Source organism: Nicotiana tabacum, chromosome 7 (assembly GCF_000715075.1).
Source record: "Nicotiana tabacum cultivar K326 chromosome 7, ASM71507v2, whole genome shotgun sequence".
NCBI lineage: Eukaryota > Viridiplantae > Streptophyta > Magnoliopsida > Solanales > Solanaceae > Nicotiana > Nicotiana tabacum.
In genome coordinates, this window is record NC_134086.1 from 134,215,880 (window position 1) to 134,234,560 (window position 18,681).

The window sequence follows — 18,681 nt, forward strand, 5'->3', positions numbered from 1 at the left end:
CTTCTATAGCCTTCAATTAATTTACTGCTACCAGAAATTGTAGTAACATCTGCCTTACACATACTTAAATGAGAGAAATATTTCTTCTCTTTGAATATTGTATGTGTCGTACATGAATCAACTAAACAAATATTTTTACAATTGAACTTTAATTTGATCCAAGTTTATTTTGTGAGATATCCATATTTGTTTCCCATTGTTTGACATACAAAAGAAATATATGAATAAATATTAGTATTTTCAGAGATAAAGGAAAAGAAACAAAGTTAAATTATTGATTCAATAATGACATTACTGCAATTTCGAGAGAATTCTAATACAAATAATTACGTAGCTAAAAATAATATAAGTATAAGTACACAACACACATGATTAATACAATTACAGTTATTTACTTTGTATTTAATAAAAAAATAAACGATTTCTTAGTATCAACACTAATTACATTAAACAATTATAAATTCATATTAAGCTGGTTATACCATCACAATATCGTAAAATAAACAACAATAAAAAAATAACTATAATAATTTAAGTTATCAAGTGTGCAAATCACTTACGAAACATGCTTACAGCTAAAAATTGATGATAACAACTGGACTATAATTCTTACCTTTAAAAATAAGTTAGTCATATATTCACATACATACAAAGTTTACAAAGTCATTGATGGTTTACAATACATACAGTAACAGTCTTATTATCATATTGACACGCTAGAATAAGTTCTGTGCGTTACGTATATATGCATGAATGCACAACATATGTATACTAACGTGTTACTACTACCACCAGCAACCAAAGTGTTCCAATATTTTTAACGAGCAAGCGTTGTTTAAAACGAAACCAGAAGACTAAATAAACTGAAACATTGTTTAAAAGAACTATATTTAATCGAAATGAACTAACACAATTTCATAGAACAAATAAAACTAATGATTACTGCTCATGTAAAAGAACTATGATTACATGATGTTTATTCACTAACTACTACAAATAGACAAAAATAAAATTTAAATTACTCAATCATCTTTAACCTCGGATCCATCACTGATCAAGTGGTCTATTTTCCCATCAGGGTGCTCAAAGAATTCTGCCATATCCAAGTGGGTGATGTCAAAATCATTGCCAGAGACAAAATTGGCTTCAGGGCCTTTATTCTTTAGAGATGCTTAATAAAGCTCAACCAAATGTTTTGGTGTACGACAAATATTTGACCAATGCCCTTTTCCACCGTAACGATAGCATTCAGTTTCTGAACCATTTGTCTTTGGCTTCTCATCTTTCCCTTTCCACTTTTGGTTTTCTTTGGGGGGTGATTAACACCAGGAAAATTACTTCCTTGTCTATTGCCAAGGCCACGACCACGAATAGGGCCACGACCTTTTCCACGCTCAGCATAATGGAAATACACCTCATCCACTTCTGGCAATGGTGTAGACCCAGTGGGTCAATTTTCGTGATTTCTCATGAGCAAGTCGTTGTTTCGTTCAGCCACAAGGAGAAGAGAAATCAACTCAAAGTACTTCTTGAAACCTTTCTCTCTGTACTGCTATTGTAGGACCATATTGGAGGCATGAAACGTTATAAACGTTTTTTCAAGCATATCATAGTTAGTGCTGGTATCTCTATAGAGTTTCAATTTAGAAGTAATTCTGAACATCATAGAATTATATTCAGAAATAGACTTAAAGTCTTGGAGCCTCAGATGAACCCAATCATATTGTGCTTGTGGAAGAGTGACCAATTTTAAGTTGTCATATCTTTCCTTTAAGCCATTCCACAAAACAAGTGGATCTTTGACTGTGAGATATTCTATTTTCAACCCTTCATCAAGGTGATGTCGCAAGAAAATCAAGGCCTTAGTACAGTCTTGGATGGATGCTTTATTTTTGTCTTTAATGGCGTCTCCAAGACACATTACATCTAAATGGATTTCAGCATCCAACACCCATGTCATATAGTTCTTGCCCGAAATTTCAAGGGCAACAAACTTTCTTTTCATAATATCAGTCATAATTAAAAGAGGAGAAAAGTTATACCTTAGTCTTCTCAAGAGCTTCTTGAGACGGTAGAGTCTCGTGCTGATAACGTTTGATGAAAACAATAAAAGAAGAAGAACAATATTGCAGAGAAAGAGAGTAATTCTTAATGAATTTTGGGATAATTTACAATGGGGTAAGACCCCTCTATTTATAGGGGGAAAATGACTTAGTCACAAAGTAAAACTCTCTAAAAGATAGACATTCACTCTAATTACAATTCTATTCATAACAATATAAAACTTTTTATGATCCTCTTTGTCACGACCCAGATTTTCCACCCCCGGGAGTCGTGATGGCGCATACTAGTAAAATCTAGGCAAGCCAATCATTTCAAATACTTACCTTTTTCATTTTTAATCCTTTAACAATTAGGAATTAACATTACATAAATAGCGAAATTAAAGCGAAAGAACGAAATGTAACAATTTAAATATTACCGATACAAATCCTTAAACATAAATTATCCAGAACTGGTGTCACAATTTCACAGACTGTTTAGAGTACTACAAATAAGGGTAGAAGGATAAATACAAAGTTGTTTCTGAAATACATAAAAGGAACAAAATAGGAAGATAGAAGGAGACGGCAAGGCCTGCGGACGCCTGCAGGACTATCTCGGGTCGCATGATAGAGTGAAGCAGCAATCTCACTGAGGTCCAAAAGCTGCAGCACCGGGATCTGCACACTGTGCATAGTGTAGTATCATCACCACCAACCCCATATGTTGGTAAGTGCCTAGCCTAACCTCGACGAAGTAGTGACGAGGCTAGGACAAAACTACCAAATAAACTTGTGCAGTTAAATCATATACAACTGAAAATAAAGGCAGAAATATACAGTTAAAAATAGGAGGGGGAAACATGCTGTGGAGAACATCAAGTAATAACAGAGAAACAACAGATAAATATAAGGAACACCAAAGTTCAATTATCAACAAGGATCAGAAATCAAAGACAAGTGCTTTTACCTCACATAATCATGGCACAGAATTATCCTTCGTGCATTATCACTCATATCATGGCACGACATTGTACATCGTGCAACACGACATCACCCTTCGTGCTTTTACCTCACAATATTGGCACGTCATCACCCTTCGTACATCAACACTCTCAAAAATCACACGGCATCACCCTTTGTGCTTTATACTCTTTCTCACCCAAACAACAATCACAAAGCAATTTGGGCAAGAGAATCAATAATATTTCAATAAAATTCCGTCAAGGGAACACTGACATAACAACAATATCCCAGCAAGGGAAACAATATCATAAATAATAACATCCTGGTAAGGGAGATAATATCAAAAGCAATAACATCCCGGCAAGGGAGACAATATCATAAACATCTTCTCTTTTCCACATTTACTTCACAACACAATTTTCAACTTGAGTCAACGCTCTACAATGTCCAATTACCAATAATACCTCCACAAGCCTTGTTCAACAATAGAAATCATTTCATAAAGCATGAACAATACGAAACAGAGTCACATTAATCATAGTATAAGACTCACGGCATGCTTGACACCAACGTATAGATACTCGTCACCATGCCTATACATCGTACTCAACAATTAACACATATCAAATAAGACACAACTCCTAATCCCTCAAGCTAAGGTTAGGCCAAACACTTATCTCGATGCCACGAATACAATTCAAGCCCCAACTACCGCTTTACCTCTTGTTTCCACCACCAATTCGCTTGTATCTAGCCACAATTTACTTAACGATATCAATGAATGCTAAATGAATCAATTCCAATGCATGAAAATAGGTTTTATAAAGATTTTCCCAAAAAGTCAAAAATCGACTCCGGACCCACATGGTCAAAACTCGAGGGTCGAACCAAAACCCGATTACCTATTTACCCACGAACCCAAATATATAATTTGTTTTGAATCGGACCTCAAATCGAGGTCCAAATTCCCAAAAATTAAATATCCTAAGTTCTACCCAAAACACCCACTTTCCCCAATGAAAATCCTTGATTTTGAGTTGAAATCATGTGAAAAGATGTTAGAGATTAAAGAAAATGAGTTAGAAATGACTTACAATCGATTTGGAGAAGAACGTTTCTTTAGGAAATCGCCCAAGAGAGTTTAGGTTTTGAGAAAGTTTGAAAAATGAAGAATTTTCGTCTAAGTTATGATTTACACAGGTGCAGATATCACATTTGCAATGAGATGTTCGCAAATGCAAACTCGCAATTGCGGCCAAAGCTTCGCAATTGCGAAGGATGACCTATGTTTGTTTTCTTCGCAAATGCGAACAATGTTCGCAATTGCGGTGCCTGTCAAGGTCGCATTTGCGACATAAGCTTCGCAAATGCGAAGGTTCCCTATCCAGCCCAGTCTTCGCAAATGCGATGGGCTTGCACAAATGCGAGCCAGACAATTGCGAAGCCTGCAGATCTGCAATATACCAGCAGTTTTCCTAAGTCAAATTTCACTCCGTGGCCTATCCAAAACTCACCCGAGCCCTTGGGGCTCCAAACCAAACATGCACCCTAACCTAAAAACACCACGGGCTTGCTCGTGCAATCAAATCATCAAAATAATATCAACAACTATGAATTAAACCTCAAATTCATGAAATCACTCAAGAACACCAAAATTTTCAATTTCTCAACTTTAAGTCCGTTTTATACCAAACCAATTCCGATCTTTACCAAACTTTATAGATTCAACCTAATTATTGTTTCAAACTTGTACGGGGCTCCAAAACCAAAAAATACAGACCCAATATCATTAATTTCAAATATCTTTTCATTCCCAAAAACTCTTATACTTTCCAGAAAATAATTTTCTTTAAAAATTTATTTCTCGAACTTGGGACCTCGGAATTCGATTCCGGGTATATGCCCAAGTCCCAAATTTTACTACGGACCCTACGAGACCGTTGGATCACGGGTTCGGGTCCGTTTACCAAGAATGTTGACCAAAGTCAACTTTATTCAATTTTAAAAGCAAATTTCCTTATTTTACTTAGTTTTCACATAAAAATTTTCCGAAAACGCGCCTGGACTGTGCACGCAAATCGAGGTGAGACAAAAAGAAATTTTTAAGGCCTCGGAATACAGAATCGACTTGTAAAACAAGTGATGACCTTTTAGGTCATCACACTCTTATCTAAAATTTTTTGTTTTATTTATTTTTGTCCCTTTTCCCCTACCGAACATGCTAGACTTCATTTAATTCTCCATAGTATACAATGTGTGTTAAAGTCGGTGTTTTAAAAGGCTTTATTGGAATTCGCTTCGGGGCTCATTCCATGGTGGAACACTATCAAAATGTATTGAGGCTCACGAATGGAGCTTACTTCTGTGACACTTACGTCTCAAACGCCCGACTGTATGCCTGAAACATGTCTAGTGCTTACGGCTCGGGGCTCGCGTAATAGTTCCTAACGCAAATCATACGTCAAAATCTCTAATTAATACTACTGCCCCTCAATTTTTTTAATAAATGAATAATTAATGTTCTATTCATGTATAGAAATATGAAAATTGAGAGTAACTCAAAATAATGAACTATAGTATTGCATATTTACTAATTGAGAATATCGTGAGGGTGAACATCATTTGAATATCCGAAATTACATCTTCATTTAATTGGTCTTCATATCTTAGTTCAACGTCTCTCAAAATTATCAAACTTTTATTATTTTTCTATTTAAAAATAATGTTATATTCTCATAAGGAATAGTATTTTAAACTATGGTATTGGTGAAATTTATTAATTATTAAATTTTAGAGAGATAAATTGTGTAGTTTGATTAATAGTTTTTAAAATATTATGTTTTTTAATCATTTTAAAATAAGACGTTATAGTTGACTTTTATCTCGTAGTAACTCTAAAAATATTTTACGAGTTTTTAATTACTTTTATTTTCTCAAATCTTTAATGTACTTAATATATAATATAGTTATTATGCTATTTTATTAATTTATTAATTAAAAAAATTAAAGATTACGCTCTGTGTCTTGGGGCTTACGCTTCGCCCTGTATTAAGTAAAACGTTATGCCTCACGCCCATGCCCTTTAAAACATTGCTTGAAGTATATACATATGTGCAATTATATACAATATATTTATTTATGGCATTAGCTTATACTGATTAGCAAGATATTCAATATTTTTGGTGCCATAGTAATTTTTATGAAAATTTGACGCTAAATTAACAAAATAAGTGGTAAAACTATAGCTATATGCTCAATTTTTTCGAATGAGGTCAAATATGTGTGTGTACATATATTTCTATCTTGTACTATATATCTACTAGTATATAGAAGTTGGTCGACCAAGGGCAAAATTGCCATTTTATTTTATTTTTCCTATTTCTATTTCTATTTCTATCAAGGGCAAATCTCTTATTTAGTTCCCCAAAGTAATAATAATGTGGTTCTAACACATACCGACACAATTTTTCTCTTATGAGAATAAGAAACCCTCGGTTGTTTCATTTGATTTCTCTTCGTGGTCTTTCAAGTTCAGGTAATCTTTTCTCTCAATTTTTGCTTTAATCTTCTTCCAATTCTTTTCAAATTTCTCAATTTCATGGCTGAAATTCATTGTTGTTTTTCTTCTATGTTCTTGTTCATCTGTTCATCTCCTTCCTTTTGTTTCTCTCTTTCATTATTAAAATAAAATGTTTCTTTTGCATAATCTCTTTATTTTTCTTCAGATTTTCAAAGACTACTTTTTTTCCAGTTCTTTACATCTTCTCGGCTGGGCTGTTCTAATTTCAGGTATGAGTTGTCTCAGTTTTTGCCCACTTCTAATTTCTCTTCATACTTCCAAATTTCATTGCTGGAATTCGTGGCTGATGTCTTTAATAGAGAAAGAGGTAGAGTTTCGGAAGCTTTGCTATACGTAAAATGTAGTTGGGATATTGGGGTAGAAACGATGAACAAAAAGATTATAGTAGTAATTTCGTTTGCTTTTGACTTCTTTTTGAATTTCAATTTTTCGTTTCTATTGATTAGAAAGGTAATTTTCTGTTTCCACCATCTCCCTCCAATTCTTCCATGCACTTTTCTCTGTTACTATCTTTAATAAAAGCTTCTATCAATTGATCCAAAATTTTGTAATTGTAGATGAGCATGTTTTTGAAATATTCTGCTTCTTATGATCACATTAGTTCTTTTGAAATGAGTGCACTTTAATTGATGTTACTTCAGTATTATTTGACCAAAGAGGAATCGTCTAGGTGTAAAGAGGAGTCAATGTTGCTTCATCTCCTTTTTTTCACACCATAAGAAAGAAATTTGGGTTGGTAATGCATCTCCATGATCAACAAGATACACCAGCCTCAGAATGTTTTGCTTTCAATCTTGCAGATTTTCTGATGGAGCTTACTCTAAGTGTCAGTTGAGAACTCCGATGGAGCTTACTTTAAGTCTCGGTTGGAAACTCTGATTGTATGCATTCACACAGTCATTGAAGTATTTGCAGTTACATGTAAGTTTGAATTTTACCTCATCAAAATTGATGTTTTCTTCAAGAAACATAACCAAGGAAGTTTTCATTGAAAACTTTGTGCATTACTTAATTAGTTTAACTATTCAGCAAACAATTTGGCTGTTATTGTGAATTTTTGGGTGCTGAGTGAATCATTGATTACAGTTTCTGGGTTGGTGATCTCTTCTGATATGATAAATTTATGATATGGGTAACAAAGTTATTCACCTTTTTTCTTGCCACATTTGTGACAGATTATTTTAAACTGGTATTATTATGAAGATTTGCCAAGAGCATTAAATTGAATCTCTTATTGCTTTTCAGGAAAGAATATCAGAGTGAGAATATCATGCATGCCTATCATTTCCTTGAAATTGACTTCTAAGGTATGTATCGCGTTTTTACAACCAATATGAATGGATCTTTGACTTTTATTATTTTAAGGTATTGCGAATTTAATTTTACGCAAATAATTGTGGAAAAAAAAGAATCTACCTAATAATCCTTTGTTTCTATATTTTTGAATCTACCTAATTTAATTATGATTGTTATCGTAAAAATATTTTTGAAAAATTAATTGTATTTGATTGGATAGGATTATTAAAGAAAGCGAAAACTGAAATGCGACCTATCAGTTAGATGAACTTTTAATCAAAATGATAACTTTTAATCTCATGTGCCACACCGGTAAAAATTTGCATGCAACTTCAACTGGATTGACTATTAGCATCTTTACTTACCTACTACACCAGATTTTTGACCATATTATGTTGCATATTTGGCAGGACCTACCAACTATCCCATCAAATGTTTGTTGCAGTTGATATGTCTTTTGGAGGAAGAGAGAAGACAAATCAAACTCCAGCTAATGCAACAAGAAGTTCTCCGTTATTCAGATCTCAAAAAGACATGGGAGCTAACTGGTTGAAGGAATTACAGAGAGCTGCTACTTGAACTGCTTTATAAAGTCTACTTGATGGTTTTTACATAGAGCCTGATTGAAATTTGTAAGTTATTAAATCCTTTCAGGTTTAATGTATTCATGAGGGGAGTTCTCATTAAATACTTAGATATACTTCGTCTCTTGCCCAAATTGAACGCCATTTTTATCATCTTCCTAATTTGAACTTTTGATCTCTCCTTAAATTTGCTGCATCCTTTTCATGTGCATGATGGCTTTGTTTTCTATCAAACTTCCAACACCAGGTCCTATGAAATAAGAGTTGATAGGACTGCTTCTACAGACGATGATAAATCGTGATAGGTAATCTAGGCACCATGTTGGTTCTATTATCTTTTAAATGACTTGTGTCTCCACCCTTTTCTATACTGATTAACATGGCAAGTTATGTTTATTCAAGGGACCATTCCTTTTTTTTTTCTTTGGTTGCTCAATGCTGGTAATTGGTTTGTTATAAAGCTTTTGATAGTTCGTCTTCTTACGTACTTCCTAGATAAATGAATAGTATAGCCTTGAGGAATACAATGCTCTTCCCTCATATGTATCTCTAATTCATTTTTTAAAAGAAAAAACAGTATTAGATATGCATTTGGAAGGAAGAGAATTTGTTCTTCCAGATGTATTTCTAAGGGGATTTGCCATTTTGAATTATCGCTCTCAGTTACTTTGAATTCTACTTGAGCTTGCATTACTCCTTGGGACTAGCATCTTATGTTTATTAGTACATAGATTTGCTACTACTTTAGAATGTAATTTGCATTAAAGATTAAAAGGTGACGATTGTTCTCTAATCTATAACTGATTTAACATTTTTTAGCTCCTCATAGTTGAGGGCGCTAAAATATTCCATATTAAAGCTCCTGAGTTATGCTTGTCAAAATCTTGTACCGGATGGAAATGCTTTGACCATTAGTGGTAAAAAGCCTTTTGTATTTGTTCATACAAGCCTTGTGAGCTGTTAACTCAAAAGAACTTGCTGGTCTGGATTATGTCCTTAAGTTAGACGAACTTTCAAATGTACTGTTTGTGTTGCTATCTGCTCCTTGGGGTTCTGATATGCATTATTAAAGAGACGATGGATATCTATTGATGGGCTCCCAGACCTCATTAGTGGGATTATACTGGGTGGTTGTTGTTGTAGTATTACAAATGATTATATCCATTATCAGTTAGAATATCTACTCACGGGCTGGATTTAGAATTAGACGTAGGAAAAACAAAGGAAGTGTACACAACAGTGTCATTAATAAAGTCTCGATAAGCTGATGATGTGGCATGCGTAGCTAAATCCATGATTCAACACGCCGCTCCTGCCCATCACGGTCAAATGCTGTATAAAAAAGCAAAAGAGGTGTTTTCAGTAAATTGTTACTTACTAACAACAAAAAGTATTCACCTTAGAGATAGAGAAATTTAAGGTTGAAATGTATCAAACTACAAATTCAGCAAAAAGCACAAAAAGATAGAAATATACAAAACAACTAATTATATTGAGTCTGTTATACAAGTAGATGAGTTTGAATCTCAATTTGTGTTAGTTTAGTCAAATTATGACTTAGCACAAAAAACATATAATATTGGATCCGAGACTCTTTCTTCACATAAACAGGTCCATAAGACAGCTTTGTCTAAGGACAGCATGTCAAAGTATATTAGCTTTACTATAGAAGCTTTTTTCCTTCATTCGACCAAGTACAATTTAGTTTCCCTTTTTACTGTAGCATGCTAGCAATATACATCACTTAAATAATCCAATACATATGAATAATAGCAGAATAAAACAGTCTAGCACTTTTGAAAAGCTAACCAAAGCTTGTTTTCAATTTCTATCCCTCTTAACGTGACTAACTACATTTAATCATCTGTATAGAGAAAATATTTATCCAAAAAAATGTATAAACATGAATGTAAAGATTCATAAATGACATGCTTTTATTATGGTTTCCAAAATTTTTCATCATGCATCAATGCACGTTTTCTATCAAACTTCCAATACCAGGTCCTATGAAATAAGAGTTGATAGGACTGCTTCTACAGACGATGATAAATCGTGACAGGTAATCTAGGCACCATGTTGGTTCTATTATCTTTTAAATGACTTGTGTCTCCACCCTTTTATATACTGATTAACATGCCAAGTTATGTTTATTCAAGGGACTATTCCTTTTTTTTTCTTTGGTTGCTCATATGCTGGTAATTGGTTTGTTATAAAGCTTTTGATAGTTCGGCTTCTTACGTTCTTCCTAGATAAATGAATAGTATAGCCTTGAGGAATACAATGCTCTTCCCTCATATGTATCTCTAATTCATTTTTTAAAAGAAAAAACAGTATTAGATATGCATTTGGAAGGAAGAGAATTTGTTCTTCCAGATGTATTTCTAAGGGGATTTGCCATTTTGAATTATCGCTCTCAGTTACTTTGAATTCTACTTGAGCTTGCATTACTCCTTGGGACTAGCATCTTATGTTTATTAGTACATAGATTTGCTACTACTTTACAATGTAATTTGCATTAAAGATTAAAAGGTGACGATTGTTCTCTAATCTATAACTGATTTAACATTTTTTAGCTCCTCATAGTTGAGGGCGCTAAAATATTCCATATTAAAGCTCCTGAGTTATGCTTGTCAAAATCTTGTACCAGATGCAAATGCTTTGACCATTAGTGGTAAAAAGCCTTTTGTATTTGTTCATACAAGCCTTGTGAGCCATTAACTCAAAAGAACTTGCTGGTCTTGATTATGTCCTTAAGTTAGACGAACTTTCAAATGTACTGTTTGTGTTACTATCTGCTCCTTGGGGTTCTGATATGCATTATTAAAGAGACGATGGATATCTATTGACGTACTGCAAAAGAATCTATGGGCTCATATATTTTTTTGGTATATGTTTGATTTGAATGCCGCCCTGTTATTACGAACATTCTGTGTTACATGGCAGAAAAACAGAGAGGTAGACATAACTGAAATAGAAAATCAAATCGTATCTACAGGTAACATCTTTTAGCCATGTCAGAAATCCAAGACTCATGGTCAGTGGGTTTTTGGATCAACTCCAGCAGGTTTTCTCAAGTTTCTACTTTTGATATGATATGTCTCATCCTTAAATTATTGTACAATGACTTCAGGATGTAGCTTCTCCAGGATAGTCTGGATAAACAAGCATGCAAGGAATAGTATTGCTTCTTTTGTTTCTATATGTTATAGAAGGGAGCAAATTTTTCTATGCTTGAATTCACATGTTATGAAATTGCTTCTTTTGTTTCTATATGTTAAATTGGCTATTTAGTGATGGGACCGTGCTTCACTTCTGTGCCTGTATATTACTAGGCTTTCTCTTCAAGGATTTATTGTTATTTACACGTCTCACTTATACATCTCAGGTAGATGTGTTAAAATTTAACACACTGGCGCATGTCTCGATCCTAATTTTGTTGGAGTAATTTGAAAATGGAACTCTTTTGGAGAAGGCACGTATGAACAAGCTGAGACAAATGTCATTTGTACGGTTATCTTAGGGAATGTGATTTGAAGATGTGAGCAAAATTCACTGTTCTTAAATTCACAGATTGTGAAATTGTATTATATATTCGGATGTAATATGTAGTCTTCTATGTCATACTCTAAAAATTAGAACTGTGCTTATGTGTGTGGTATTACGGTTGTTCTAAAACATTTATTGCTGTTTAGACTTGGATTTCAATATGTCTTAGTTGGATGCAACTAAAGGCTAACAGAAATTGTTGGGCCCATGCTTTGCACGGGCAAGAGTCATCTAGTACAATATATATAGGCCAAATACATAGACAACCTATTAAATTTGGTCCAATTTTTCATTTTGACACTTTTAACTTAGCCTTGTTCCATTTTGGCCTTCCAACCCCATTTCTTTTGTTCCACGGGAGCGGGGCAGAAAAAATGAAAATAATAATAATTTGAAATTACAAAAAAAAATAAAAATTTGCGGGGGGGGGGGGGGGGGTAGTGGGGTTGAATGTCAAGCAAATAGACGTGCTGTATTTTTACCTCGGAGAAATTTTTTTGTGTCAAAGTGGAACAAAAGAAATGAGGTTGGAGGGCCAAAATGGAATAAGGCTGAGTTAAAGTGTCAAAATGAAAAATTGAGCCAAGTTTAATGGTCCGTATATGTATTTGGCCATATATATATATCGCAGTTTAATGAATTATCCTCCCGTATGAGCATATGTATATATATAACAAGAACGAGTGATACAAATAAAATTTAACAGGTCATCGTAAAATTACCAAAATAAGCACTGAATTGTAATTAAAAGATTGTTCAATCTTTACTTTGAATTAGACTTGACTTTTTGGGACTTCATACATGAGTTGAATGCGAATTAGACAGAAAAAATTGCAAATTTCATTCATTTTATCCTCCAATTTTTTTTCTTCGACCAAATTGTCAATGTAAGACAAGTTTTGTGGCTCTTCGTGTCTTTCATATTTTACCGTACCACTTCACAACTTATCTTGTCTACGTGGGAGGTTGTGTGGAGCATTTTGGAAGCTCCAATGGCTTCTTCTTCATATTCAAGTCTCTCATGGTGTCCTACTCCAATACCCAAACCATCGTCCACAATTCTCTTATCATCATCTCTTTTTCTCACAAATGCGCGTGGGTTTACTGGAATTTCACTCCAAAAATCCATTTCCAGCTCAAGAGCCCAAGCCGAGTTTGACAAATTGCAAGGCCAAGATAATCTTGAACAAGAACTCACAGAGCCAGCTCTTTTAGACCCGTTGAATATAATGACAAGAATGCGAAGGAAAACATTTAGTCTAGTAGCTCAGCTCATAGGTTCAAAAGTTAGTTACAATTGGTTAAAAGTTAGTTAAGTTAGTTACAAGTTAGTTATATGGTTATGACTTGTGGAGATTTTATTCTTAGAGAAGAAGGAGATGATGATCTGCTTCTATATAAACATGTGGATGTATACAGAAATGAATTAATGAAGAAAATGCTTCTCTTTGTTCATTCTCTTCTCTGTTCCTCATACCTTCTCTTCTCCTTCTCTTCATCTCCTCAAACTAATGAATTCTTCTATCTGTGATCTTCATTTCTTCTTGTTAATTACTTCTAATCATATTGTTCTTATGATGTACATTTGAATTTCTACATGGTATCATAGCAATAGAATTCAATCACTTTCGTGAATCAAAAGTTCTTGCTTTTGTCAATTCAAATCTGTCAAAAATCTTTCCTCAAATCTTGAAGAAGTATGAGAATCTGTATTCTGACAATCTGTATTGAAACAAGCTTTGTTGGTTAATATCAATCATCTGAAGATATGACAATCAATAATTCTGAGAATCTGGGAACTATGACTGGTACTTCATCATCTGTTCTTCAAGTTGATGCAAATAGAACTCAATCTGCACCAGGGGCCATACCAATCATGGATCATAATCATCCTCTATATCAACACTCGATTGATGTAAGTGGCATTTCTCTCATCTCCTTACAATTAACTGGTTCAGAGAATTATTCTTTATGGAGAAAATATATGAGAATAACCATGATAGGAAGAAACAAGTTGGGACTTGTTGATGGCTCTTGGAAGAAAGAAAGTTTTGGAGAATAATTCTAGTACCAGTGGGAGAGGTGTAATGCTGTAGTCCAATCTTAGATAACAAACATTGTGTCTAGTAATTTGTTAGGGGGGAATGTTGTATGCATATAATGCTCAAGATATTTGGAAAGATCTGAAAGAAAGATTCAATAAGGTGGATGGATCAAGATCATTTAGCCTACATCAAGAAATTGTAAGACTAACTCAAGAAACAATATCTGTGGCAACTTACTTCACAAAGCTGGAGGAGATTTGGGTTAAATTAGAGGCACTAGTGCCACTACCAGGCTGCAAATGTGATAAGTCAAGGGAATTTGTAGCCTATCTTCAAAGATAGAAATTATATCAGTTTCTAATGGGGTTGAATGATAACTATCTACAAGCTAGAAGTCAGATACTTCTGATGACACCACTACTCTCAGTAAACCAAGCATATGCTATGATAATCAACGATGAGTCACAAAAGGTTATGGGAACAATCTCCAGCTCAGTTGGTCTATTGGGTACGACGCCTACTCTTGATCCTACTGCTATGTACTCTAAGACAGGATATCAAGGTCAGAAGTTCAGAAAAACAAACAACTTGTATTGCGATCACTGCAAGATGAGAAATCACACTAGAGAAAATTGTTATAAACTGAAAGATTATCTTCAAGAATCCAAATTCAAAAGTAAGGGAGGACCAAGTGGTTCATCTGCTGCTTACAATGTGTTCTTAGAAGAAGCTAGTGATCAGTTGACATGACTTGATAATCAAGAGAACATAAAGCCAACAGAATACACTATATAGACGCACCTGCACAAATGGTTCAAATGAATCAGCTCCCAAGATAAATAACTCAGACTGGAGCATGTGCTTTCACTCAGTCTCAATATGAACAAATTGTGCAACTACTTAATCAAAGTCAGCAGCAAAGTGTAAATTCCTATACTACTTCCTCAGCCAATGTAGCAGGTAAAGAAGCAGGTATTAGCAACAGTAAGGCAATGCTAGTGTCAAAAATCCTTAGAAACTTGATTATTGATACTGGTGCCACAAACCATATGGTATATGATATAGGTATGTTAAACAAAACATCTCTATTAAAAAGTACAAATTCAAAAAAATGTGCAATTACCAAATGGTGATGTATCACAAGTAACACACATTGGCTCTAGCACAATTTCTGATAACAATACTCTAACTAATGTATTTCTACTGCCTCAGTTCAAGTATAACCTTATGCCAATCTCACATGCAATAAAACAATTAAACTATGCAGTTGCCTTTTATCCTAACTTTTATGTGTTTCAGAATCTTTGCAATGACAAGATGAAAGAGATTGGCAAGGAGAGTGAAGGCCGATACCTACTATTAAACAAGTTAACAGGAAAACTTGGAGAAACCAGTCTAAAAGTGCATCAAGTTACTGCTGTTAGTGAAGATGAAATAAAACTGTGGCATATGAGATTTGGCCATGTATCTAGTACTACCTTAAATAAAATACTACCTGCTAATAATAAGGTTATAGCAGAAACTATTAAGAAGTGTAGTATATGTTCATGTGCTAAACAATGTAGACTACCTTTCCCTACTAGATCAAGTAAAAGTTTTGCTAAATTTGATCTTTTTCTAATGTGTACGAGGACCTTACAAAATTCAAACCTTTGATGGAAACAAATATTTTCTAACCATAGTAGATGATTTCACTAGAATAACATGGGTCTATTTGTTAAAACTGAAATAAGATGCCAGTACTGTTATTTTATTCTTTCTAAAATATGTTCAAACTCAATTTAATGTCATGGTTAAAGTTGTTAGATATGACAATAGTACTGAGTTCCTAAATGATGTGTATAACTGTCACGATCCCGATTCGTCCTCCGTGAACCATCGTGATGACACTTAGTCTCTACGACTAAGTAAGCCTATGCGGAAGATAAACTAAATTTGCGGAAGAAAATAATTTAAAACAGAAATAGAGTAATAAAACAGCTTTAAAAGTGCCATTCGACATACATAATATTAACTCTTAAAACCAATACATTTTTCCAAAACCCGAAAACCCATGAATCACAAGCTAAGAGATACATAAGAAGCTCTAACTCCAGAAATGTTTAACCAAAAGGGGAATACTGAAGGGCTATACTATTATAGAAAGATAGAAAGGGATTCCTCGGTCTGCGGACGCGACAGATATACTTCGAAGTCTCTACAGAAGCGCCTCGCCTCAAGGATGATAAGATAGAGTGAAAGTACCTGGATCTGCACATGAAAAACATGCGCAGAAGGGGTATGAGTACACCACAGCGGTACTGAGTAAGTGCCAAGCCTAACCTCGGTCGGGTAATAACGAGGAAGGTCAGGGCCCTACTGAGGTTAAATAAAATACAAAGTATAACAGTATAGAACAAGACAATATAACTAAGTGCAATAGTAAGAAATAACATAGAATAGAAAGAACAACAACTAGAACAAATGCAAAATAATCACCAAAGGAACACGGCTCAACACAGAGATAACAACTGGGGATCTACCAGGATATCGTCCTGTAGCCCCCAAATGCAAATGTCCAGTGGATCTCCCGGGTGTCGTCCCGTAGTCTAACTCATAGTGCGCAGGGATCTACCGGAATCCCGTTCCGTAGTCTCCAAATGTAAATACCCAGTACAAGGGGAATCTACCAGGTGCACTCCCGTAGTTCCATATAACTGTGCAGGTGATCCACCAGAATCCCACATCCGTAGTCCGAAATAAACAGACAAGGGGGATCTACCGGAATCCCACATCTGTAGTCCCAAATAAACAGGCAAGGGAGATCTACCAAAATCCCACATCCGTAGTCCTAATGTAAATACACAACAACAACAGGAAAAATATTCAGCAAATGTCAATTTCATATTAAGGCAAACATGTAATTCTAGTCTAGCATGCTGCAAAGAATTTAAGTAAAATAGTTTGAGCAAATAAAGCAATTAAATCACTTAAACATACTTTCCTAAGCTAACAACACGCTTAAAGTGCAAATAATATAAACAAGAAAGGAAACATACTAGCAATTACTTAATGAAAATCGAACTTCCAATAATTAGCACAAGTACGCACTCGCCACCTCACGTACAAGGTATTTCAATTACCAATTATACCAAATCCTAAGGGGAAGGTCCCCCACACAAGGTTAGGCAAGCCACTTACCTCGAACCAGCTCAATAATCAACCTGAAACCACGCTCTTGCCATGAGTACTCGACTCCAAATGGCCCAAATCTATTCAATTCAATTGCATAATGTAAATAACACTTCAAGTAACTGACTCTGCAAAGAAATTCTAAGCTAATACGCAAAATTAGGTAAAATGACCAAAACACCCTTCGGGCCCACATCTCGGAATCGGATAAAATTTATATTTTCAGAATCCTCATACTCTCATGAGTTCACGCATACAAAAATTATCCAAATCTAAGATCAAATTCCCAATCAAATGTCGAATTTTAGGTCTAAGAACTTTCTTCCAACTTTTCCCCAATTTTCATCTCCAATCCAAAATTAAATGATGAAACTAACTATAGATTGATGAAATATAACTAGAAAGCGTTAAATAATTGTTACCCAATGATCTCCTCTTCAATTTCCTCTTAAAATCACTCTCTCCCGAGCTCCAAATCGAATTTTTAACTTTTGAAACCAAACCCTCGAAATTTCCTATTTCTGCCTAGCTTTTACCGCATCTGCGGTCCCGCTTTTGTGGAACAAAGGTCTCATCTGCGACTTCTCACTTAAAGCCAGCTTCCGCATCTGCGATTCCCCGTCCGCAGATGCAGTACCGCTCCTGCGGAGAACCTACCGCTTCTGCGGCTCTTGCTTAACCTCTCCCATTCCGCTTTTGCAACCACAGAGCCACTTCTGCAGCGTCGCACCTGCGGGACCCAAACCGCAGGTGCGGCTATGACAGAAAACCAGTTGAAGCTGCAACTTCAAAACTCCAATTCTTCCGTCAACCATCTGAAATCATCCCGAGGCCCCCGGGACATCAACCAAACCTACCAACATATCTCACAACTTCATTCAAACTTGTTCCAACCTTCGAAACACTCAAAAGAATATCAAAACATCTATTTTTCATCGGATTCAAGCCTAAGAATCCCAAAAACTCTAAAAATACGCTTTCGATTAAAAAGTCAATCAAACCTCATTCGAATGACCTGAAATTTTGCACACATGTCACATTCAACACTACGGAGCTACTCCAACTTCCGGAATTCCATTCCGACCTTCGGATCAAAATCTCACTATCGAACCGGAAACTTCAAAATTCGACCTTTCAGCTTTTCAAGCCTAAATTAGCTACGAACCTCCAAAACACAATCCGAATACGCCCCTAAGTCCGAAATCACCCAACGGAGCTAACAGAACCATCAGATTTTCATTCCAAGGCCGTCTTCACACTGTTCCAACTAGGGTCATCTTTCCAACACTTAAGCTCTCATTTAGGGACTAAGTATCCCAAAACTCTCTAAAATTCAAAACCGAACATCTCGGCAAATCAAAATAGCAGAAATAAACTTGGAGAAAGCAGTTAATAGGGGATCGGGGTGTAAATTCTTAAGACGACCGGCCGGGTCATCACATCAACAATAT

The 18,681-nt window shown here is 35.0% G+C and overlaps 1 long non-coding RNA gene across 5 annotated transcripts; it reads left to right on the forward strand.

Annotated features, from left to right (window-relative positions):
• Positions 1 to 6,429: 6,429 nt before the first annotated feature.
• Positions 6,430 to 12,175, forward strand: LOC107769034 (uncharacterized). 5 transcript variants are annotated; one of them, XR_012693547.1, is made up of 7 exons: positions 6,430 to 6,543; positions 6,734 to 6,797; positions 7,389 to 7,509; positions 7,834 to 7,895; positions 8,295 to 8,516; positions 8,716 to 11,532; positions 11,854 to 12,175. It is a non-coding gene; the product is annotated as an uncharacterized LOC107769034 (long non-coding RNA). The 5 variants fall into 5 exon arrangements; XR_012693548.1 differs by having other exon boundaries at positions 8,716 to 10,527; XR_012693549.1 differs by having other exon boundaries at positions 8,716 to 8,773.
• The last annotated feature ends 6,506 nt before the right edge of the window (positions 12,176 to 18,681 follow it).